The sequence below is a fragment of the Hermetia illucens genome, chromosome 1 (assembly GCF_905115235.1).
Source record: "Hermetia illucens chromosome 1, iHerIll2.2.curated.20191125, whole genome shotgun sequence".
Classification (NCBI taxonomy): Eukaryota; Metazoa; Arthropoda; class Insecta; order Diptera; family Stratiomyidae; genus Hermetia; species Hermetia illucens.
In genome coordinates this window covers 194,651,498-194,675,163 of record NC_051849.1, presented here as the reverse complement: position 1 = coordinate 194,675,163, position 23,666 = coordinate 194,651,498, and the positions used below count along the sequence as shown (strand labels likewise).

At 41.4% G+C, this 23,666-nt stretch overlaps 1 protein-coding gene across 3 annotated transcripts in view; it reads left to right on the top strand.

Annotated features, from left to right (window-relative positions):
* The window catches only part of LOC119646583 (ras-like protein), a 199,604-nt gene that overhangs the window by 45,966 nt on the left and 129,972 nt on the right, over positions 1 to 23,666 (top strand). The window contains exons 2-3 of one of the 3 annotated variants that reach the window (XM_038047076.1): positions 3,241 to 3,260; positions 21,968 to 21,998. The gene's annotated coding sequence lies outside the window, so the exon portion shown is untranslated. Of the gene's footprint in view, positions 1 to 3,240; positions 3,265 to 21,967; positions 21,999 to 23,666 lie in introns of all 3 variants that reach the window. The other 2 variants (XM_038047075.1, XM_038047077.1) reach the window with 2 other exon arrangements.

Genomic DNA, 23,666 nt, shown 5'->3' with positions numbered 1-23,666 from the left:
TGGGAAAATTGTTATGCAAATGAATTTCCCGTCAGAGACGTCACTGGTCTCTAGTTATTCATAATTCCCTACATGAATTTACTAAGCACTTTAGTTATGATTGTTGATCCATTCTTTAATTGGCATCCAGTGTTCCATCCAGTTCTATCTGACTATCAGATATATACAGCGAAGACACCAATCTAAGCTAGGCCCCTATGCTTGTCAAATTCTTTTCTACTGAGTATAGCCATGCGTAATAACAAATGACACTGACGCTGCCTCCTTGGCATGTCCGGAAATCCCTCTTCCTTAAGTTTCACATAGAAGGATGTAAATCGCTACATGCGTTGGCCTTCACCAAACTTGGTGTCAATCGATACAACTGTTTCTGAGAAAAGTTCATGTGACAAACGGACAGACCGACAGTAAACTGATTTTAATAAGGTTTGTTTTACACCTTAAAAAGAAACGTCTTTTGAAAATCTACTGGTTGCTGCCCTTTAATTCTTGCTAACCTTACAAAATTTTGCAGAAATATACAGAGATCATAATATGAATCATTATACTAAAAAGTTTGGTGGAAGTCTTACCGTTATTAATTAACTTACTGTAAGTCCATGTGCATAGTCTAACTTACTTAACGCATGTAAACTATGATATATATGGTTGCCTTTCACCCCTTCGCGGAGTATAGTACATCAACCATACTTTCGTGCCATCGCTCACGATTACCTGAAATGTCCCTCAACTCCCCCCACGACTTCCCGAGACGCCCGCACTCGTTGTCTATTGCTATGCGCCAAGCGCCCTTGGGGCGATCCACTCGTCGGTCATCTTAGGAGAATTGATTCCACTGCATTGCGTAGTTCGTAATGCAATTGTCGCCCCTCCTTAATGTTAGACCTATTCACTGCCACTTCCGTCTTCCGATCATAGTCCGTACGAGTGCCAAGCTTGACCGCCGATCAAATTCTGCGTTTGAGATAGTGCCAGACCAGAATACTCCGATGACACAACGCAGAGAGATATTGACGAAGGCTTGAAGTTGTTCAGTAATTGTGGAGTTCACTGTGTGTGTGGTACTAGTAAAACAATAACTTTATTATGAATCAATTACTAGCTAGCACAATGACATGTCTTTCTTGACTTAATTATTAACTACAACACGTCCTTCATTCTGTACTCTCTATCGAGCACTGACACAGAGAAACCATTTTGGCTGTCAAAAAGTGTTTTTCGATGTTATGGCCGTGCCCGCGATCCGCACATTGTTCCAAAGTGATCCGTAGGGTATTAATGTGGTCATTGTAGAAGGATCCGGAGCGGAAACCACCCCGCCCTCTGTCGATCGAGCTTTTGAGATGTTATTTGATGTGTTCCAGGATTATTTTAGCTAATGTCTTTGCGACGGTAGGGAGCACCCAGTTAACTCTACAATTGTTCCCTTTTTTGGAATTTTAACGATCCTCACCTCCTTCCACTCTCTGGTAAAGCTTTCGGATTCCCGAGATTTCCGTACGAATGGAAGCAGCAGAACTGCAGTAGCAGCAGGTGCAGCGATAATCTCTGCTGGGAGACCGTCAAGCCCAGCGGCTTTACTCTGTTTGAGTGCATTGATGGCCGAAATAATTTCTTTTCTGCTTGAGGAACAGTCCGTATCCGTATGTTACGGTGGCTAGCAAGTTCATCCATAAGAGGAGAAAACCGTGGTGAATTGTTCTTTCCACCTCTTCAGTTTTCCTCATCATGGATAAGAAGTCGCCCAATGGTGTTCTGCACAGGAACATCAAAGGGTTTACGACCACACGTAAACTCTTTCGTGATGCGATATACATTTCTGAAATTATCTCGATCTGCGGATTTTTTCTATTTTCTACGCTACACTAAAGTTATCGACGTTTCGCTCGGTATTGGAGTTCGAGCGCGTCACCCCCGCCATCACTCACAGCAATCAGCAGAGCATTCAATCCTTTCCGTTCATCGATCCGCTTGCACGGTTCCGCAGTCATTAAGATCTTATCACGCCTCTTCGGGGTGTTTCTGAAGATCTCTGTAGGACCTGAGAAAAGAGCATTTTTGATCACGGACCAATGTTCATCGATATTCTCGGGCGGGTTACTTATTAGTAGTGTATCTGCCATTTGATCAGCACGATAACTCTCCCACTGTCAAGCGGCGGCTGGGTCATACAAGCGGCCGTTGTTGAACTTAGCACGTCGCAGTTCCCCAACCCTGCCAGAAGTGGCGTACAGAACACGCAAACGAACGTAAAGACCATCAAATGGTGATCCCTCAGGAGGCTGATGTCAGCGTCCCTCTTGTTAGGCCCATTTAGAAGACAACTTCTTTCTTGAGGGTCAGTTGAAACCCAACTAAATTTATGGCAGGCTCTGTGCTCTATGCAATGTGTGACAAATGCGAGGCGGCGGAACTTGCAAACATCCATGAGCCTCCCACCATTACCGTTACGGTCGCCAACACCTTGCTTCCCCATCACCCCATCGAGTAAGATTTTGTCAGATCGCCCATCACGATCATAATATCATCTTTAGGAAGCTCGTAGAAAGCATCCACTATATCGGAAGTCTCCGTTGGATCGGAAACTTGCAGTTAGAAGTCTGTCAACGGGTTCCTAGGTCAAGAGGGCTAGCCTTGCGGAAGCCGCCAGAAGCATCCCAATACCAGACTCGCGTTTGATACGACTTGACTTCCCAGAATACAAAAGCACATTGGCATAAGAGGGCAGTCTCCAGAGTCCCACTATCTTACTTCACTTAGGGCCTGAATGTCCAGCTTATAGCGTTGGAATTCCCGCTCAAGTGAGAGAAAGCGGACATTCTGAGGACCCTCGCTACCCTGGTCGAATAGCGTGCGTACATTTGAGACACCAATCATAGTCGGTTTTGGATAGCCAAAAGTTCGTAGCCGTGAGGTCCGTCCCTATCCCAAACGTTACTGACGTTTCAGTGTCAATAAAGTTTGAAAATTTGTCCACCAATTTATATCCTTTTTAGTCGCTTCTTGAGTCTATTCTTAAGCACCAGCTCACATGGCTATAAACTATGAGCTTTGGAGTCCATCGTTCACCCAAATGTTCTTATAACACATATAAAACTTCATGAAACCTTTCACACGTTGAGCTTTCGTTTTCCAACTTGTTCATACATTATTTTATTAGAATTTTTTTGTGTACTGTTCATTTGAATATATAAATAAAAAACTTTCCAAAAATTAATTTGTGTTTATTTTTATTTGCAGATTCTTCCGCTACACCATCAGTAGGTAATTACTTTATACGTTTGATAGTTACCTGAAGCTTAACATATATATAATTTTCTGCATCCTGGCCCCTAGAATGTATATCAATTTTATTTATTAAGATATTAAAATTAAGATTAAGATATTAAGAGTCGAAAGTCTTTTTGTGAGTAGTCTATGAATCGAGAAATTGGGTATCTTTCTTCAACTTAAATTTCTGAAGTGAACCTCAAGCCTAAATAAAGTCATCCATGAAACATTAAGATATTCTCCATCCCATCAGCGCTTTGATCTTTAGACTTTCATCATAGGTTCCATTTCGATTGATTGCTTTCAATCATATATCAAATCGAGACCATACCATACGAGGAAATATATGTACATATTCGACCCAATTGCATCATGTATCAATAAAAGATCCTGTCAGTTACGTTTTGTATCATACATCTCGAATCAAATCACCATAGATACATTACTTTACGGTCCGTACTACCTGACAAGGGATATTTGTGTCTTCCAAGTCGAAGTAAAACATACAGTACACACTCGTATGCACAAATTAGATAAGAGATTCTAAAGAGGTCACAAACAAGACGCTTTCTCTGTTTACCTGAATTGTGAGTGAAAAGCCTTGTTGGGAAAGTCAACGAGCTTTATGTACAATAGTTGGCACGTTTTCCGCATAGTAAGAATGCGAATGTTACAGAGATTGCTTCAAAACAATATACGAATATGGTTATTTGTACGCTTTGCAGCTAGAGAAACTTCCATACGACCTCTGCACGAGTACAGTGTACTCCACGAAGGACATGATTTCGCCATATTTGTAATCCAATATGACAAGCAACGGAAAAATGTACTATCATCTCTGCAGAAAATAAAAATGTTCATTCTGATCTCTTGTTTACTGATATTTACGTATATTCTAAACGGCTGGAAAATGATTTGCGCGCTAACATTCGTACCTGATTATGTATGCACAATATGTATGTTAGAATATATGCAAACAAATTAAATAAAAATAATAACATTAGTCTTTGAAGGCTGTTGTATGTCTGGAAACTGCCAATTTTAACCTTGGCATTTGTCAGACTTTTTCTTTCTACGTGCGTTCATTCTTTCATTGTAATACATGCAAACGAGGAGGATTTTCCCTAACTTATCTCTTTTAGAAAATGAGACATTTGGAAGGATTGTGGGAGCAGCAGTCCTTGAACATGCGGGGCTTTCTACCCACTAGGACCCAGGCTCAGTCTTGCAATTCATACTAGGCCGTTTTTACAGTTCATACCCTGATCCTTCTTAAGGTTTCGTATAAAACAAAAACGTCTGTCTTGTTTTCAATGGATGGAGGTAGAAACCCTACCAAGACACCGTCCCGCCAGGCTGCAGCAATGTGAGGGATTTTCACCTATTAAAACCACCCTCACTTTTTCCTTCTTCCTTCCCCATGAGACCGCCGCAAACCACTACTTCGCAAGGAAAGCTGCGGTTTAAGCGAGCCAATGTTCCGCTCTTCGCGCCTTTTTTATGCGCTCCGTTTCTCCAAGTTTGGCCTCTATCCTTTTCATTGCAGAATTCACCGCGCACCAGTTTACCTCCGAATTCAGTATTCCCGTAACGATGTTCTGAGGGTTTGCGCTGATTTTAGGAAAGTCTTCTAGGCTCTTCCCTTCTGAGCAAAATCATGGGCAGTAGAACATGACAAACTCGGGAACCTCAGGTGTTCAACCACATTCAGGGTTCTTGTAACCACCACGCCCTGACATCCATGTCCAGCGATTCCCGCTTTTCGGCATTTCCGTTTAATCTATCCTTTTCAGGTAGATTCGTTCTCCTTTTCTGGTACAGACAGCGTCTCTCCCTTGTCTGAATATCCATGGGTATCATTCCCGCCATGATACACGGTGCCTCGTCTGAGATTGTCTTGAAGGCGCTGCGTAATCTTAACGCCACTAAGCGGTAAATCATGGTTACTACCCCCGATTGTTCTCACACACTAGTGCTTCCTGCAAGACCGGTACTGCGTATAACAGGTTAGAGCGGACCACTTTGGCACAAGTATTTTGCTGTTGTATCTTGGACCATCGAGGTTAGGCATCATCCATGCTAACGACACGTTGGTACTTGCCGCTTTCTCACATGCATAGTCCAAGTGCCCCTTGAAATTGATCTTCGCGTCAATCATCATCCTCAGGTATTTGATAACCGGATTTAAAGAGATTATGTTACCAACAACATGAATACTAATCGAATTCCTTTTACTACTCTTGAGATTAAAGATCACCTCCGTCTTTTGTTCGGCATGATCAAGCTGAACCATCTGCAGTCACACTTTTATGGCGCTAATGGTTCTGTTTCATCTTCAGGTTGTTTCGTGACGACAACCACAGCTAGATCATCTACAAAACCGATTATCCTTCTTTGGCACGGAAAGGACAAAGACTCCATTGTGCATCAGGCTCTACAGGAGAGAAACCCAACACTGAACGCTGTTTTACTCCGGCTGTCACAGTGTACTGCTTAGGTCCCTCATCCGTATTGTACCATAGTTTCCTTTCCAAAGGGTAATTTTCGAGGGGTTTAGTCAAATAATAAGGGTGAACCAGTGAGCTTCTTATCCAGTCCCATCTCACTGACACATTTTTGATGACCAATGTATTCACGGCGCAACATTTATTAATGGACACCACGTCTCCAGCTAGCTTCGTTGAATAAGCTTGATGAAAACCAAACTGTTGCTCAGATATGCTACTCCTATATTCTGTGATAGGGAAAAGTATATTGTAGATGACCCTTTCGAGCATTTTTCCTACTGTGTCGACAAGGCAAATTGGACGGTATAATGATGGATGTCCAGGATACTTATTGGGCTTCGGGAGCAAAACTAGTTTTTGCTACTTCCACCGATCAAACCTGCTAATAAACCAGTCGGGTCTGGTGTTAATAGCGAGTTAAAAGCTCTGCTGTGAATAGCATCCTAACCAAGAGTTTTATTATCACCAATCCTCGACAAATTTCCGCAAATTTCTGCTTTAAAATCGCATTTACGGTGAAAACATCCACCGCTTGTCTATATCTTTTGGACTCGTCTTTACGTGGAGGTAAGAGCGCCATCGCTATGGTATTCGCCGTCTTATTTTCTTAATAACAACCCTATACGCTCTTTTCCAGGTGTGTTGGTCTGCCTCCGCGTAAAATTCCTTCAAGCTTTCCTTTCCTTTCCTTGCTGGTCTGTATAGCCTACTTAAGCCTACCAGGAAAGTACGAGAATACTTCCCGTGTTGTCTTTCTTTAGATCGTTGGCAGATCTTTCTTGATTGAAACCATGCAGCCCGCAACCACACGAATTCTTTGTTCCACCAATAGTTTGGCGGCCTTATGGAAATGATTTGTCTTTGTGCACTTCATCATCTTCGTTATCTTTTCTGAAGTTGTTCCATCAGGATCATGGCGTCCAAATTGCACCTCTGTGAATGCATGTTATGTGCCTCATCATCTACGCTACCTTTCCTGAAGCCGATTCATCGGCATCATGGCTTTCCAATGTGGGGTCAAAGGTTTTCGCGGATCAACCCTAATTTCTAGCTCTGCGGGAACGCACCTCGTTACGTGGCCCATTTGCAATCTGGTGGAAAATTGCTTTGTGTTCGCTATGCTCATTGACGAACCGAATCCATTCTCCTCCCCAATATGATACTCACGTATATCAAATCGACTATCGAGCCCGAGCCTGTCTCTCGAAAAGTGCCTACATTGTTGGTGTTGGTAAGTACCAAGTCTAGCTCCGTAAAACTCTCGAGGTGATGTTCCTGATTTTGATTCCGAATCCACAATCAAGGCATTGAAATTACCCGCTATTATTTTCGGATTTCGACTTCTTGCATCCAAGACAAGCATTTCCTCCAAGCATTTCCTTGAATTCTTTCGCTATCATTGCGCTTGGTGGAGCATAGCAACCATATATTTAGATGCCAGCTATCTTTGTCTTGACGTATTCAACTTCTGGAAACTCTGTTATTTCTTGGAGAGCTTGATTGCCCATATTGCCGTCTTGCCAGTTACATCTGTAGCCTAGATACCACTCTTATTGTTGCGATAAGGGTGACTGATTGATTGATAGGTTTACTATGAGAGTAGCTCTTGCGCTGCCTAACAATGTTTGACGCTGGTAAGTATTAACACCTGCTCCCTGAGTTGATAAACGACCCAACCTATTTTTACTTTAGTAGCCGCTAGCAGTTTTAGCGCTGTTTCGGCGGGTAAGCTTATGTTGCCGTTTGGATGTCTTCACATATCCTTCTGAGTCCTCTGATTACGAAGTCCAGCAAATTGGGTGGTCCGAATCGTTTTTTAAGGCTTCACGGATGTCCTCCTTGGTAGTGACTTCAAAATCTGTTACTTTTTAGCTTGTATTGTGTCTTCTCTTCTAAAGACCTTTCCACTTTGCCGAGGAAATCTTCAACGTCTTACTCAGAGACTCCTTCAGCTCCAGCATCAAATCCCCGTTTTGGGCATATCTGACTCAGCTGACGCTTTCTAGAAAATCCGTTATTGTCCATTGGGATTTGACCTTCTTGAGAATATCGGCGTATGCCATTTTTCCTTTTTTAGAGTTGACGATTAGTTCGGCCCGCAATCTTCTTTTGCGTGTTGTGTTCTTCTTTCCGTCAACCTTGGTCCCTGCTTTCCCGGTTTGTTTCGGATCATTGAAGCCGGCCCCGCTGTTTCCACGATTTGGGTAACTTTGTTGGCCATTCCATTTTCTGATGAGAAGCCCTTTTGCCTTTTTGCGTCATGTGTGGAACCAATATCGCTTTCTCTGCTCTTATATTCTAGTTTGTGATCCTTTGGATTCTGGTAATGTTGTTGACCACACGTATGGCTCTTATCGTGTTTTTGATGGCCTGTTATACATTGTGTTTGTCCCTCATGAATTCGGACAACTCTATCATTTTTCTTCGGCTCGACTTCACTCTTTCTCTGTGGGGTTGTCCCCCTCTGCACTTTTGCATTAATCTGCTTCCCGAGAGCTTCTTCGATGTCCATCCTTCAGCGATATTGACTTCGGGGGAGATCGTTGGATCGTCGAGCTTCTCCTAAATGGACCAGCACTAGTTCCTGTATCACCTCATTATGAGCCGATGAATCCCTGAATGTGAAGCATCTTTCCGGGAATTTTGAACACACTTTCTCGGGACTACTTCTTGTAAACGCTTCTTTTCCCAAACTATAATACTTGTAGTGTTAGATCGAACGGTGGCCAAAAATGTCACTACCGAGGCGCTGCAGTCGAGGGATCTCCACGACCGAGAGCCTGCTTGCCACTCCCCAAAGCTGCGGATTCTGCGCCTTTGCATCATAACCTTGACTGTCCTTTCTTCCTCCGTATTGGTTTCATGTTCTGGGTGTCCTTCCCCCCTCCCCCATAACCATTTTTAAGGTTTTGTGTGAAACAAAACCTTATTAGAATGGTGACGGTGTCTGTCTGTCCGTCTGTCCGTCTGTCTGTCTGTCTGTCTGTCTGTCTGTCTGTCTGTCTGTCACACCCGATTTATTCGGAAACGGCTGGACCGATTGTCACGAAAATTGGTGAGAGTATGTAATCTGGTGATCCCTTTACATGCAGTAAGTGGCGCCATCTTACGTTAAGTTTAAGGGGGGCTCTCCGTACATGTGAATGGAGGGTGCAAATTTTTTTTTCTCAGAATGTAGCCAAGTAGGGTATCAAATGAAAGGTCTCAACTAGTACTTTTCGAATCTGGTTCAATATTTGATATTAGATGAAACATAGGGGAGTAAGGGTTGAAAATATGACCCACAAAAAGTGTAACAGGTCTCGTTCTCAGAACCTATCCAACCGAAAAATCTGGAAAAAATCACAGTGGTGCATCTCTACGAAATCTAGGCCTCAAAATATATCCGGTTCCGATATCTGCACAAATAAAGTTAATAATAGTATATTTCCACATTTTAGAAATTTACCCGGCACCCCCCCTTATGTTCATCCCAGAAATACAAAATTTGGTATGAGTGTAACGAAGAGTATAATGCACAGTTTGGTTAAGCTTGAAGAAAATCCAACTATTATTAACAAAGTTATTGGGGGTGAAACTTTACAATTTTTTGTGAATTTCGTGCACTTTACAACCCGCATGACGTCATCATCACATATCAATTCGTCAATTCCACAACGAAATGAATTCTTATGAATTGGGTCCCAGACAATTATTTTGTTTTAGTTTTTTAGTTATTTGTCAACCAGACATGTGTATATGTAGGTATATAATATATGCGTGCTAATGAACTTTGCGGCTAGTGCCTAATTCAGATAGATATAAGACGTAAATCGGAAATATGGGTACGATAAATTTAGATACGTGCATATATGTGTACAGTAGGTAATAGGCAGTTTGTTTGTTTAGGGTGAGCGTGATATCTATGGCTCTAATATGTACGTATGTCTCGTAGTTTGGAAAAATATGAAGGATTATGTTGGATTTGTAGCTATATACGGACAGAGAAATGTGCGTCTCTTACATAAGATGAACACAAAACCTTTATACCCGAAGCGCGAGCTTCCGGTATTCCGACTTGTTATTATTGTTATTGTTGTACGCACTTTTCTTAGAAACGTCTACATCGATTGACACGAAATTTTGTGGGATGGTGGAAGCTGTGAGTGCCTACATATGCAGTGAGGCACATCTTTCAAGGTAGAAGGTGGGGGGGGGGGGTATCAACTGGAAGATCCCGATTGGAACTTTCAGAAGCCGGTCTTAGTCATGACATTTGTTGGGAGGACGGGTTGTGCAGGGGCGGGAAAAATAAAAATCTGAAAAAATCATTAAGTTGCTTCCATTTATTATTATTTATATATTTATGTGATTAACAATAAACGGAGAGTACTCCAATTACTGATTGCATGTAAGTGCATATAGAAAATAAAAGAAAAATAAAAAATTTCAACTTGTCAATAACTCAAAGTTTGAAAAGGATACATGCGTCAGTGAAAGATCTACCGAAACATATTCAAGAATATTACGGATTAAGGGTTTAGAAAGGATGACCGAAAAATGGATATCCATGAATAATGAAAATTAAATCGGAGTTAGCTGTCAAAGGCCACACCTAGGTCCATCAACAAGATAATAAACAGGTGTCGGGGGAGAAGTTTTTAGTGAATAGCATAAAGGGTAGCATTTATTCACATTTAGTGGCAACTTGTTACGAACACACCACTGAGATAATGTGTCAAGGTTAGACTGAAAGCTGCACTGATCACTAGGCGGATCGACAACAGAAAACAATTTTCGATTATCTACTTATAAAAGGCTAAGACAGGCAAACAAGGAAGGAAGATCATTTACGAAAAATGAAAACAGAAATGGACCGAGGATGGACCCTTGGGGTATGCTCAATGAGGGAGAAAATAGAGACGAGATACAACCATTGAAGAAGACACGATTTATTCTACCATCTAAGTAAGATCTTAACCAGGAGAGAATACTCGTCGGAAATCCATACGATCAAGTTTATTGAAAAACAAGGACCGGTCAATGGAATCGAAAGCTTTGCACAAGTTAGCATAGATTGTATGGACGTCGTTTCTTGTGTTAATGCCTTCGCAACAAAATTGATGATTTCCAACAAATACGCTGTCCAAGCCTCAAAATACCCTCTATAGCGATATCTACTCACATTATGTTAATAATTGCTGTGCTACTTTTTTGGAAAATGGACTACACCCCCCCCCCCCCCCTAAGTTTATCCTAGAGTCAGTTCAGCTTTGAACCGAAAAGGTATACATATATATATAAAGTTACTCGTACCTCGTTCACAATAAATTAAAGATTGAAAGCATTATTTTTAATGTTTCTTATGAGGCTCTACTTTATCGCTTGCATATCCAACTGAAATTTCACCCTTGTGCTATGTCAATAATCCTTATTGAGATCGTCTTCGTAGTCCCCTTGTCGGTCTTCATAAGAAGTACTTGGTTTTGTGCAAATAGTTAATGTTCTGTGCGAGTACAAAAATATGTTGCTTCAAAAACTTTGCCGTACAATATTAGAATTGATTCATGCAGAAAAAGACATTGCCCCCTAGGTTTGGTTTATTGCAGAAAATATCATTAATGAATTACACATCTATTACAACCACGCGAATATTCACCATGCCTAGTAACGTAAAGCAAAGAGAGCTCATTGAACCGTAACTCTCTAGGGCAAATTGCAGAAAACTTCCATGAAATCTAAGGAGAACGAAAATAATGAAGGAATTTCGTCTAACAATAGAAAACTAAAACCTAAAGTTTTTACTGACTCTTTCGGAAGAGAAGGCGTCATTCCTGAATGAAATTCGATACTTTCCCGGCCCAAAGTTCTAAGAACCTAATACTAATCACTTCCTTTTCCTTGGCATTCAAATTAATAGGGAATACTTGCTTGGGCTATGGAAGAATCGCTAAACAAAGGTCAAGTATTTTATCGAAATGTTGAAAAGTAACTTTCGATAAGAAGCTCACCAAATGATGAATGCCCAATGCTTCTAGTTAGAGCAAAAAACAAATACAAAGTAATGAGCAGGATTCAGGTGAAATGATTCTACTCTCGTGGAATCTTGTATCTTTCCAAACAGTATTCGTAGGATCAGTGCCACCATCTCTTGGGATTCGTTTCGCGCTATGAACATTCAGAGAGAGAGATTCCGATCTTTATTGTGCGGGTGGTAATTTTGCTTGCGGTATGTGCTTGTTTTCCAGTTTGATTTTTTGCTTTCCCTTACTCGCCGGGGTGAAAAACGAGCAGATTTCACTCCGAGGATGACTCTTCTAAGAGACGCCATATTTTTAAGTTTTTTGCCAGTCATTTTTAGGTAATGTTCAATTTGATTGCTAAGTCGTAGTGAGTGAACAGTGTCCTAGATGGGTAGCGAAGTCTGTTACCCATAAAGGGGATAATTCAGCCACTTCTGCTCTTAACTAGTGCAAATCAAGTAGTAACCGCAACTTAGAAGCATCATCATCCCCCCTTCGCATCTGTAATACCCCAAAATCTCCACAAAAATTTCGGTGTCCCCTTCCTCAATGCTTGTATCCAACCGGTCCCTTAATGCTTGTTTCGAAAAACTCAAAGCTTATAAGGTTTGCCTTTTTGACCCAAGTTCCACAAATTAAGAAGGACAGTCAAGTTGATGTTGTTAATTATGAGCGGCGGCTGTTCGAAACGGGATTTTTGGTCTTGGCAGATAAATTCTTTTCTCCCAAAAGAAACGAGGGTCGCCGTAGGTGTTTCTTTGAGCCTATCTCAAGAGTCTGTGTCAACACTTTGACTGAATAGACTGCAGACCTGACTGACAGGCCTGCCTGACCGTGAATGGCAAGTTCAACAGAAAAAAGTTACATGTCCAGGTGTACACAGCCATGGACCTTCCACCCTCATTTTCGAGTCAGTTATGTGATGTCCGGATAGTCTGGATGTGCTCTAACCAAGCACAAGGCTATCGTACGGAAGGTCGCGGTTCAAATCTCACTGGTGGCAGTGGGATTTGTATCGTGATTAGACGTCGGATACCAGTCAACTCAGCTGTGAATGAGTACCTGAGTCAAATCAGGGTAATAATCCTGGGCGAGCGCGATGCTGGCCACATTGTCTCCTACAGTGTACTATAGTGTACCGTTTCGGTCTTGAATGAAGTGCTCTAACACACTTCAAGGCCCTGATCCAATATGGATTGTTGCGCCAACGATTATTATTATTATTATGTGGTGACCTGTGTGGAGGAGCTACTATAATACAGCGAAACTGAACACAATATAGAGAACTGTGGTGACACTACTAATTAACTGAACTACAAGAGGCGTTAGCCTTGTTAAAACGGTCACATTGTGGCCTGTATCGATGAATCCAAAATATATGGCCTGGTTGGAGGTGGAATTCTGTTTGGAATCCATTGCCTGAAACACGTATGTAACCCATCATCGGGATTTGGCAAATTTGCAAAGCTTACGGAGCTGGATTCGAAAGCGGTGGGTTCTCCTAAACTAAAGAGTATATTGATTTATTCAAAGTTTGCATTATCTACGTTCTCGGTCACGGGAAAATATTCGGAAATGTGATTACTGCAGAGTTTATCAGATAGCGTTTAGCGTGGTGTAGCGTAACGTTGTGCACAACCTCCCTAAATTCCATAGAGAGTAGAATATATACTTGGTAGACGCCAGGCGCGCGTTAAACCACCTGTGCTACATCAGACTTTAGCTTATTGGGAAAAATGCATTAAAAATACATTTACATTCCTCACAACACATACTATTGCAGCTGTTGAGAACAGGGAGAAACCCTTGCGCACCCCATAGCCCCAGGGAGAGCCAGGCAATGGGCATTCAAATAAAGTCATGGAAGACTTAACTTATTTGCATGTCTTATGTTCACTACTTTGTCACCAAACTGCTTCTTGAGAACAACCCTCCTTTTTCATCAACGTCGCTACATATTTCCATTAAATCAACAAGCTGATATACATTTTGAAAGGAAATCAAAATGAGTTTTAATCGTTTTAGTTTACGCTACCAAAAATGCAAAAATACCCCGTCAGGGGACGAAAATTAGCAGATTTCAGCCACTGAAGAGACTTCTGAATTATCAACTGATCAAAAACGGCGTACCCCCATAGTATCAAATCACAAAGCCGCATGACCAGATTACTACGTGTATTATAAGAACGGAGAAATAAGCTACACCTCTTATTTGTCCGATGCTTAGTCATTCGAATGTTGAACTTTTTTTTAGACCACTGGCGCTGCGAGTGTGAATTGTCGGTCTCATAAGGGCGGACTCTCAGCAAAGGAACAACCTCACTCACTAAAATGTTTCCTCCATAGTATGAAAAAGGCCTATGGGTCTGTACGACGATGGTTCACCAGAAAGTTCACCGGCTTTAGGCAACTGAGAAAAACAACGTCAACCAATCCGATTAGACGGTAATTTGAATACACTGCTTTCTTTTTAAGGTTTTGTATAGAACAAAACCTTATTAGCATCGATTTGATCTCTGGTTGTCCGTCTGTCTGTCTGTCTGTCACATCCGAGGATACTCAGGAACGGCTAAACCAATTGTCACGAAATTTGGTGAGAACGTGTGGTCTGTGCGCGTCTGTAGCGCCATTTTGTGTTGAGTTTAAGGGGGGCTCCTTATACATGTGAAAGGGAAGTGCAATTTTTTTTTACCGAATATAGTCGTGTGGAGTATTGAATGAGCTCAGTTAGTACTTCTCAAAACTAATGATATTTTTCATACTGGGCAAAACATAGGGGAGTGAGGGCTCAAAATGTGAGCCCAAAAGGTGTAACACGTCTCATTCTCAGAACCTATCCAACCGAAAAATCTGAAAAAAATCACAATGATGCATCCATACGAAATCTAGGCCTAAAAAAAAATCCCAATCCAGTATCTGCTTAAATAAAATTAATAATTGTATATTACCATATTTTCGAAATTTACCCGAAAACCCCCTCAAGTTCCTTATAGGAGCATCAGATTGATGCGGACTTTGGATCCCGCAATTCTCAAAAGAATATTTTCAGCTCTGACCAAGTTTTGGTCAATAGTATGGGCGGATTTCCGCTCAATATAATTCGTAGTCATATTGTGTTCTGCGAATTATATATATAAAGGAGCACTTAACATCTGCGAGCCGCTTCGGTCACGCTACTCCCAGGGCAGAGGTGAAGCAGCGTCTGACGATTTGCTCCTGCCCTGGTAAGAAACCGTAAAGCCGTCATCGCCCAATATTCTCTTGGTTAGTTTCCTTATTTTGGACAGGCGTGCATTCACGAATTGGTTTGTACCACTATTCTGTCAAGTTGGCGCGAGTTGAGGTCCGGTCCTATATTATTTATGGGTGTTTTTTAGACTCAGCGCTCGGAGATTAACTTGGCCCTAAGTCTATCTGTCCATGTTGATTCCCCACGTACTCGAGGAGGGCGATCAGACCCGAGTCTGCAAGGGACTCATCTGAAGTAGCTCTGCTACGAAGCCTCACCGGAGGTTATCTGCTACCATGGGAACCGGGGTGGCCCTCTGAGAGCATATACTCCAGGAGAATTCCTGGAGAATGTGTTCTCGGCCGGGTTATTTGCGGTTAGCCCCTTAGTGGGAGTTTCATGGTGGTTGTGGTTATGCCTATATCGCGGGCAGAGCTCCTCAGAGCTCAAGCATGGAGTTGCGCTGTATAACTCGGGTGCCGTACCCTTTAGTTGCGACAGAGGTGCTAGATAGACCTCGCATCCACTGGTATGAATGCTAAGCTTGCACTCAGTATAAACCAGGACCACTGTACTTGCATGGCGGGGCTCTGATTGTGGTCCTAGAATCAATCCGTATCCGAAGAGGATCGTGGGATTATGCCTAATTTATTTTTATGGATTGGCAGTTGGTTTTCCGCGTGGTCAGTGATCTCGATAGACATGCAAAGTGTGGTGTAGTCCTAGAGAGTCGCTTAGTATCACAGGGGCTTCGTTTGTAAAACAATTTACTCTGGTATCATTTATACGTCAGTGCGTGGCTAAATTTTCCTTCTGCCGAGCCTTCCTCCCCCGTATTTTAGAAGAGTTAGGCAGCAGTATCACCGACAGGCTGGCCGTAGTCAGATTTCCAGTTCCTCTCATTAAGGGAGTTGCTATACTATCCTTTTTGACTGACCGCGCCGTCGACAGTGGATACAGGTTTTCCACTGAAGTGGAGAGCCTGTTTTCCACAGATTTCTCCGTGCTGGAACATGAATTAAGTGAGACCTCCAAAATCCGTGCTTCAGCCACGACCTGATTTCTCAGAGGATGGATTCGAAGTCTGTGACTTCTTACCACTTGGAGAGTTACAATCCTTTGTTGCTATCTTCATGTGTTTTTGGACACTCTTAGTGTAGTAGTAAATTACCACAAGCTCCGCCACGACAAGGTGGTGTCCGAGGGGGAGACCGATGCATTAAGTTGAAAATGAAATTATTCAGAAACAAAATTTCTGATGTCCTGCAAAAATTCTAACGAATTATGAAGCTCTTATCACAGAAATGAATAAATGTGAAACAAACTAATCAAAATTATATCACCCTACGAAGGAAAAGAAAACAATCTTGATTAATTCATGAATAATTTCTTCGCAGTCTCGTTTCCACAAAACAAATGCGAAAACTATTACAGAAAAGATTTTTCCTTTCAGATACTTGATCCTTTTCGAAGCGCAAATTAATTAATTAAATGAAATGATGAATTACAAATAATTCCAATCTAATTTTGTCAGAAACACTCAAATATCCTTAAAATGATCCCCTGAAAAGCCGAACATTGTCACAGAATAATGATAAATTGATATCACATCATTCGCATACAAGTCGTCTCACTCCATGAAAGGACCTTCATGTTGAATACAACTTTCAGTAAAAGTCCTTACACGAGAAAGCGTATTCTTGCAGATGACTGCTGCTGGTTGAAGAAAATTATTACGTGTTTGATATATGCAATACATCACCGAGGATTACGCTACTTTGGGTATGGAGTAGTTCCTTTCAGCCTCACAGTAACTATTTGAGGACAGGCAGTTCTGAGTGATTATGGGATGTCGTTGTGTTTTTATTCGGTAAAGGAATAATTTTTTCTATGAGCTTACTTCAGGATTTGTTGTTTATTTTCCTATCCGAAGGACTTTCAACGATTAGCAGAGATACATCTCTTGAGAAATAAATAAGATCATGGGACCCTTATTTGTAATGAAGCCTTTAGATAAACCGTGCCCCGCCTAAATCCCCTTGAATAATCCGCAGACTTGTGCGAAAGTCATGGTGGTCAGCGGCCTAAATCCCATTTATCCGCGATGCTGATTATACTATAAATATCAAGCCGAACATTGGAACAATCTCAAATATTTTATAATAGACAAGCGAGAACGCTAATATTTGCGAGCACATTCAGATTGTTCTGCGTTCGTTGTGCGGTTTATCTTTCAGAGGGATTTCATGTCAAGGCCATGAAATATCATATATGCCTACGTACAGACTACATAGTATATTATTGTGTATCCAATATAATGAGCACATGCGTTTTTCTCACAGATTTCATCTTTCGCGCGACGGCAGTTATCTATTTTTGGGATTGCAATTATATTAATTTTAGACGGTGTTATCTAACAACGCGGCTCTGTCTCATTAGAGGCATAAACACTCGTACATAGATATGCAGATAAGAATATGCTTCCGGCGGTAAATAAACGTAACACCCAGGCGAAGCATGAGCCGCGAAGGTTGATCCGCCAAGGTGTGAATGGCAATAAAACGATGTTCATTGAATTCATATGTTGAGGGAAGTCTTTGGAGTGCTTTCACCTTGATTGACGCTTTCACTGAACCTGGAACGTGTCGATTTATCAAGAAATGGAAAAATACAAGATTTATTATTATTTTGCATTATTTAGCTATTTTTAACAATTTTCTTTTGGTTCAACTCATTCCAGGTAATTCAGTGGAAATTCCAAGTAAATTGTTTGTTTGCATGCACATATGTGAGTGAGTGGGCTTCTGATTTTAAATGAATCCAATTGATGTTATTTCGGTACACATACCTCCACAATGGCGAAAGTATCTAACAAAGGAAAGAAAACAGAAAGTATCGCCAGCACTCAAATTGGTTCTTTGGAAACCAAAGCCTTTGAAAAGGCCCAGAGTCGGCGGGATGAGATGTCGTCAAATTTGAGGACATGACCCACCTTATCAGCGTGCAGATAGGCAACCTTTTATTAACGAGAACTTTCTAAAAGTCGGAAAGTGCTATATAGAATTCACTTGGCATCCATTTGGATAGAGGAATGTAATGACCTATAAGTAACACCTGAATTTTGGTGCCGAACTTGGATTTTCCTCTATGAAAGCAAAATTTGGTCCTTTTTATTTTCTTGTTTATATTAATAATATCTAAATATATTCTGGTACCATCTATAAATTACGGTGTGAAATTATAATTGCAAGATACAGGGGGTTTTAAATGGGTGCTGCATTTCTGGTAGTCGTCGTCAGAGTTTCCGACAAGTCTAATTTCCCGAAAAGAGAGTCAAGGGACTTTTAAATTTTGAAGCATTTTCAGCGAACCTATGCTAGTACCAACAAGCCCCGGTGCTTGCCAAGAGTCGTTACGATTTAGAACCCAATCCTCCTTTTCGGGACGCTGATTTAAACCGCAATCTAGTCCGACTTTTCGAACGCAAAGCAGAGACTGCCTCCACCAACTTAGAAACGGTGGCTTTTTGTGCTACCACTGCGTGCTGTAGCTGAGCCATCTTACGTGTTACGAGACCTCTTTGACATGTCACGAGACATTTAGCTACACGAATCGCTGGTGGAAGCTGAGGCTTTTGTCTGCGGTGGTCGTGAACGAGTCCAGAGACCCCCTGCCAGGATGGCCTGTGATTTCTCGGAATTATTCGCAGCCACTGTACTGACTTGCCACCACCCAAGTCCGCCATTTCGCGCAACAGCTTGCCTTCCGCATGGACACCAAGCGTCAGCTCCGTCGGTAAATGATTAAATTTAGTCGCCTCGCTAGCTGACAGGCGCTTAATGAATTGTTGCTTTAGCCTCTTTTTGGGACACTCTTTGAGCATATCGGAGACAAGCTTAGTTGCCTCCTCCTCCAGCCCAAGAAGCGTGTGATTAAATCATACGGCATCCATTGTTATGACGGCTAATGCGAATCACGCTAAGGGCTTGCAGAATCAGGCTGAGGGGATCCCACGGCAAAATGATGACTCCCGAACTGCCATGGCAGTTATTGAGAGGCCTGCCACCATTCTCTCTGCGGACATCCTAAGAGGAAGGGATGTCACGCACAAGGGCAATCGAAACACAAAAGAAGCAATCGGAGGTAGAAAAAAAAGGGGACAAGAGTCCAGCGGCGTCTCATGCGCCGTATTCTTTCTAGCTTAAAAATTTACACCAATCTAATTTCAATGCTTCTGAGTCACCCTTCTTGGTCGAAGGTTTATTTTTCCACTTGACTGGTCGGACGGCTGCTTACCCGCCACTTATCCTGGTTTATACAGTCTACAATTGCGAAACTCAAATGTAGGTGCGCTAAGTACTGAGGCTCGCTTCAGCTCCTCAGAGGTAATGCCCAAAATCGAGTAAATGCGAAAATTTCCACGACCTCCGGGTCGTAAAAATTTTGAAAAATGTGCAAAAATGGCAAATCATCGGATTGCTGCGGGCGACGCCTTCTTCGAACGGGGAGGCGGTCCAGATTCAGGAAATGCAAGAATTTTCGCACTATGACGCTGGAAACACGAGATATTGCCGAAAATCGACGGCTGGACGGCCTGGCTGACATCGAAAAAAGTTGAAAATTTCCACGACCTTCGGGTCGTAGAAATTTGAAAAGGGGGCAAAAATTCTGCTGCGGGCAATTCCTGGTTCGAAAGGGGAGGCGTCCCAGATTAATGAAATGCAGCAATTTTTTACAGTACGACACTGGAAAGGCGAGATATTACGGAAAATCGGCGGCCGGAGGGCCTGGCTTAGATTGAGGAAAATTGAAAATTTCCACGACTCCGGGTCGTAAAAATTTCGAAAAATAGGCAAAAATGCAAAATCGTCGTATTGCTGTGGGGGATGCCTTGTTCGAATGGGGAGGCGGCCCAGATTCGGGAAATGCAAGAATTTTCTCGGTACGACGCTAGAAACGAGAGATATTGTGGAAAAACGACGGCCGGATGGCCTGGCTGAGATGGAGGAAAATTGAAAATTTCCACGACCCCAGGGTTGTAAAAATTTTGAAAAATGGGCAAAAATGCAAAATCGTCGGAATGCTGCGGATGATGCCTCGTTCGAACGGAGAGCCGGCTTAGATTCAGGAAATGTCAGAATTTCCACAGTACATTGCTTGAAATGTAAGATATTGTGGAAAATCGACGGGCGGACGGCCTGGCTGAGATGGGGGAAAATTGAAAATTTCCACGACCGACAACTCACGGGTCGTACAAATTTTGAAAAATCGCCAAAAATGCTAAATCGTCGGTTTGCGTCGGGCGATACCTCGATCGAGCCGGGGGGCGGCCCAGATAAAGGAGAAATGCAAGAATTTTCGCGGTGTGACGCTGGAAACACGAGATACTGCAAAAATCAAATTTGGAAAAATGGGCAAAACGCATAATCGTTGGATTGCTGCGGGTCATACTTCCTTCGAAGAGGAAAGTGGCTCAGATTTTGGAAATGCAAGAATTTTCGCAGTACGACGCTAGAAACGCAAGATATTGCGAAAAATCGAGAAAAATTGGAAATTTCCACAACCACGAAATGCAAAATCATCGGCTTACTGGGGGCAATAGGTTTTTCGAACGGGGAGACGGCTTAGATTCAGGAGATATTAGAAATTTCACAGTATGATGCTAGAGACGCGTGATATTACGTAAAATCAACGGTGGTGGGGCCTGGTTGACATGGGAAAAATTGAAAATTCCATTTTCCAGCATTGTGTCTATCCTGAAGAGCGCGGTTCTCCTGATGGGGGCAAACCTTCTATATTCTCGGATGCGATACGTTGTCGAGGGATTGTTGGGTTTACCAAAATGCACACAGATCTACTAGTCTGGACCATTCTTGATCTGGGCCATGCCTTCTGCAATATTTTCGGTATAAATGATGTCAGGCAAAGTAGTCTGAGGGATTTCATGTGCAAAAGATCCATTTGACCATCTTTCAGATATCGGATGCGGTGCTTTATCGACAATCAACAGTACTTACATGCTTTTTATTATCACTATGGAGTTAGAGTTAGGCAAAATGTTGAACGAAAATCTGGTTTCAGCCGACCGATCATCACTCAATTTGAATGATTAAAATTATCTTTCGTAGCGATATTTCGCTCGAGACTCTCCATCGCTACGTGCCAGAATGCTTGAAAGACTATTCACCAAGAGTGAGTGTGAGTTCCTTTGGCTAAGAATTTTCACTAAATCAGCAGCCCACAGCAGCTTTACCCATCATAGAAAAGAGCTCGGTCATGTGTTATATCAGCCCCAAGCACGGTTTCCTAATACGTCCTCACCTCTGTCACAAGAACTATTCCAGCAACCTTAGAGCAGGAGTCATTTATTTCTTCCTGGCGGAGTCCGATAGCTTTGTTGAAGTCAACCATATGCAGAGGTATTGAGGTGTTCTAGTACAGCTTGATTCTGCTTTCGGGCAGTGATGGCCTGAAATGTTTCGCTCAACAAAACAACCTATTGAGCAACAAAATATTATAGTACCTATAAATATTGCGTCATGGAATGACTAATCTTATAATCGAAGGATCGCCTACAATGATTCCAATTCTTTCTTCGCATTATAAATAGCTCTCTCTTGAGGAACACCCAAGCCTTTTCATAGAAATTTAAAAATATTAGATAAATATCTATTATCTCACGCTGAAGCTTAATGGATACATGCATATTATGAACTCAATGACTTTAATAAACAACAAAGTTTCCTATCATCGTATCGTGGGTGAACACCTTTAATCGTACAAATCTTCTTAGCAAATGATATAGTCTGAATAATCTGCAAAGATTTCTTAATATAAAAGTAATTATATCTATTTTTAGAGAATAATTGTATATTTTTTGAAACACACACTTAACAGTAACTCATATCAAAAGTATCTCATTTATTCATTCGTTAATCTCTTTCTTTGGATAATTTCAGGTGGGAAGTTGTAGGAGTTCATTAGCAAAATGTAAGTTGTTTATTTTTTCTAAAAAGGTGAAGGCTTTTGACTGAACATTTCTTTAAATGTTTCAAGTTAAATTTCTCCCACGTTTAGTTAGCTATAGAGAATCGTTATTAGCAGAAAACAGGATATCTACCTTTTAGGAAAATATTCGCTGATTTTATAAATGTCTTAGATAATATGAAGCATTTATGTTTCCAGAGTATTGCAGAAGTTTACAAACCTGGCGATAATAAATACCTGAAGTGTTCAATTAAATACTGGTACTGGACAATACTGTATCTGCGAATCTCACTCCTGAAGACCATTGACTTGGTCTTTTCTGTTGAGACTGTTAAGTTGTAGATCTCAGTGGTTTACTGTAATTTGTATAATATTATCTGTAAATCATCCTTTATCTTTTTCTTTAGCTTTTGTCCCTGTCACAAGCAAGGACAGTTAACTGCGACATCGCCTGCTGCCTGTTCTTAGTAATGTGTTTGCAGTATTCGTTGGTTTCACGGAATTCGAATTGTCTTCATTTTAAGAATGTAATGACTTAATGGATTTGTCGATGGTCAAAAGACCAACCTGAGTGACTGGAGACGACCTAGCTATCCCAAAAACAAAAAACAAAAATTGACGAAATTGACCATGAAGGTCCGCTCGCAAATCTTCAAGCTCCATCAAAGTGTCCTGCCAAACTTGGGAATGTAGGGGGGAGAAGTTCTTCGAACACTTCGCTCCCTCACGTGATCGAATTCTGAAAAATACAAAGGCGGGGATTGAAAATAAAACAAGTCGGAATACCGGAAGCTCGCGCTTCGGATATAAAGGTTTTGTGTTCATCTTATGTAAGAAATTTCAACGCACATTTTTCTATCCGTATATAGCTACAAATCCAACATAATCCTTCATATTTTGCCAAACTACGAGACATACGTATATATTGCAGCCATAGATATTACGCTCACCCTAAACAAATAAACTGTCTATTTCCGAATACTGTACACATATATGCACGTATATAAATGGATCGTACCCATATTTCCGATTTACTTCTTATATCTATTTGAATTAGGCACTACCCGCAAAGTTCATTAGCACGCATATATTATATACCTACATGCACACATGTCTGGCTGGCAAATAACTAAAAAAACTAAAACAAAATAATCCTTTTCCATCCAATTCATAAGAACTCATTTCGTTGTGGTATTGACGAATTGATATATGATGATGACGTCATTCAGGTTGTAGAGTGCCCGAAATTCACAAAAAATTGTGAAGTTTCACCCCCTATAACTTTGTTAATAATAATTGGATTTTCTTCACACTTGACCAAATTGTGCATTATGTTATTCATTACACGCATGCCAAATTTTGTACTTCTGGGATGAACATAAGGGGGGTGCCGGGTAAATTTCTAAAATGTGGAAATATACTATTATTAACTTTATTTGTGTAGATGTCGGAACCGGATATATTTTGAGGCCTAGATTTCGTAGAGATGCACCACTGTGATTTTTTTCAGATTTTTCGGTTGGATAGGTTCTGAGAACGAGACCTGTTACACTTTTTGGGGGTCATATTTTGAGCGCTCACTCCTCCATATTTCACCCAATATCAAATATTGAACTAGTTTCAAAAAGTACTAGTTGAGACCTTTCATTTGATACCCCACATGGCTACATT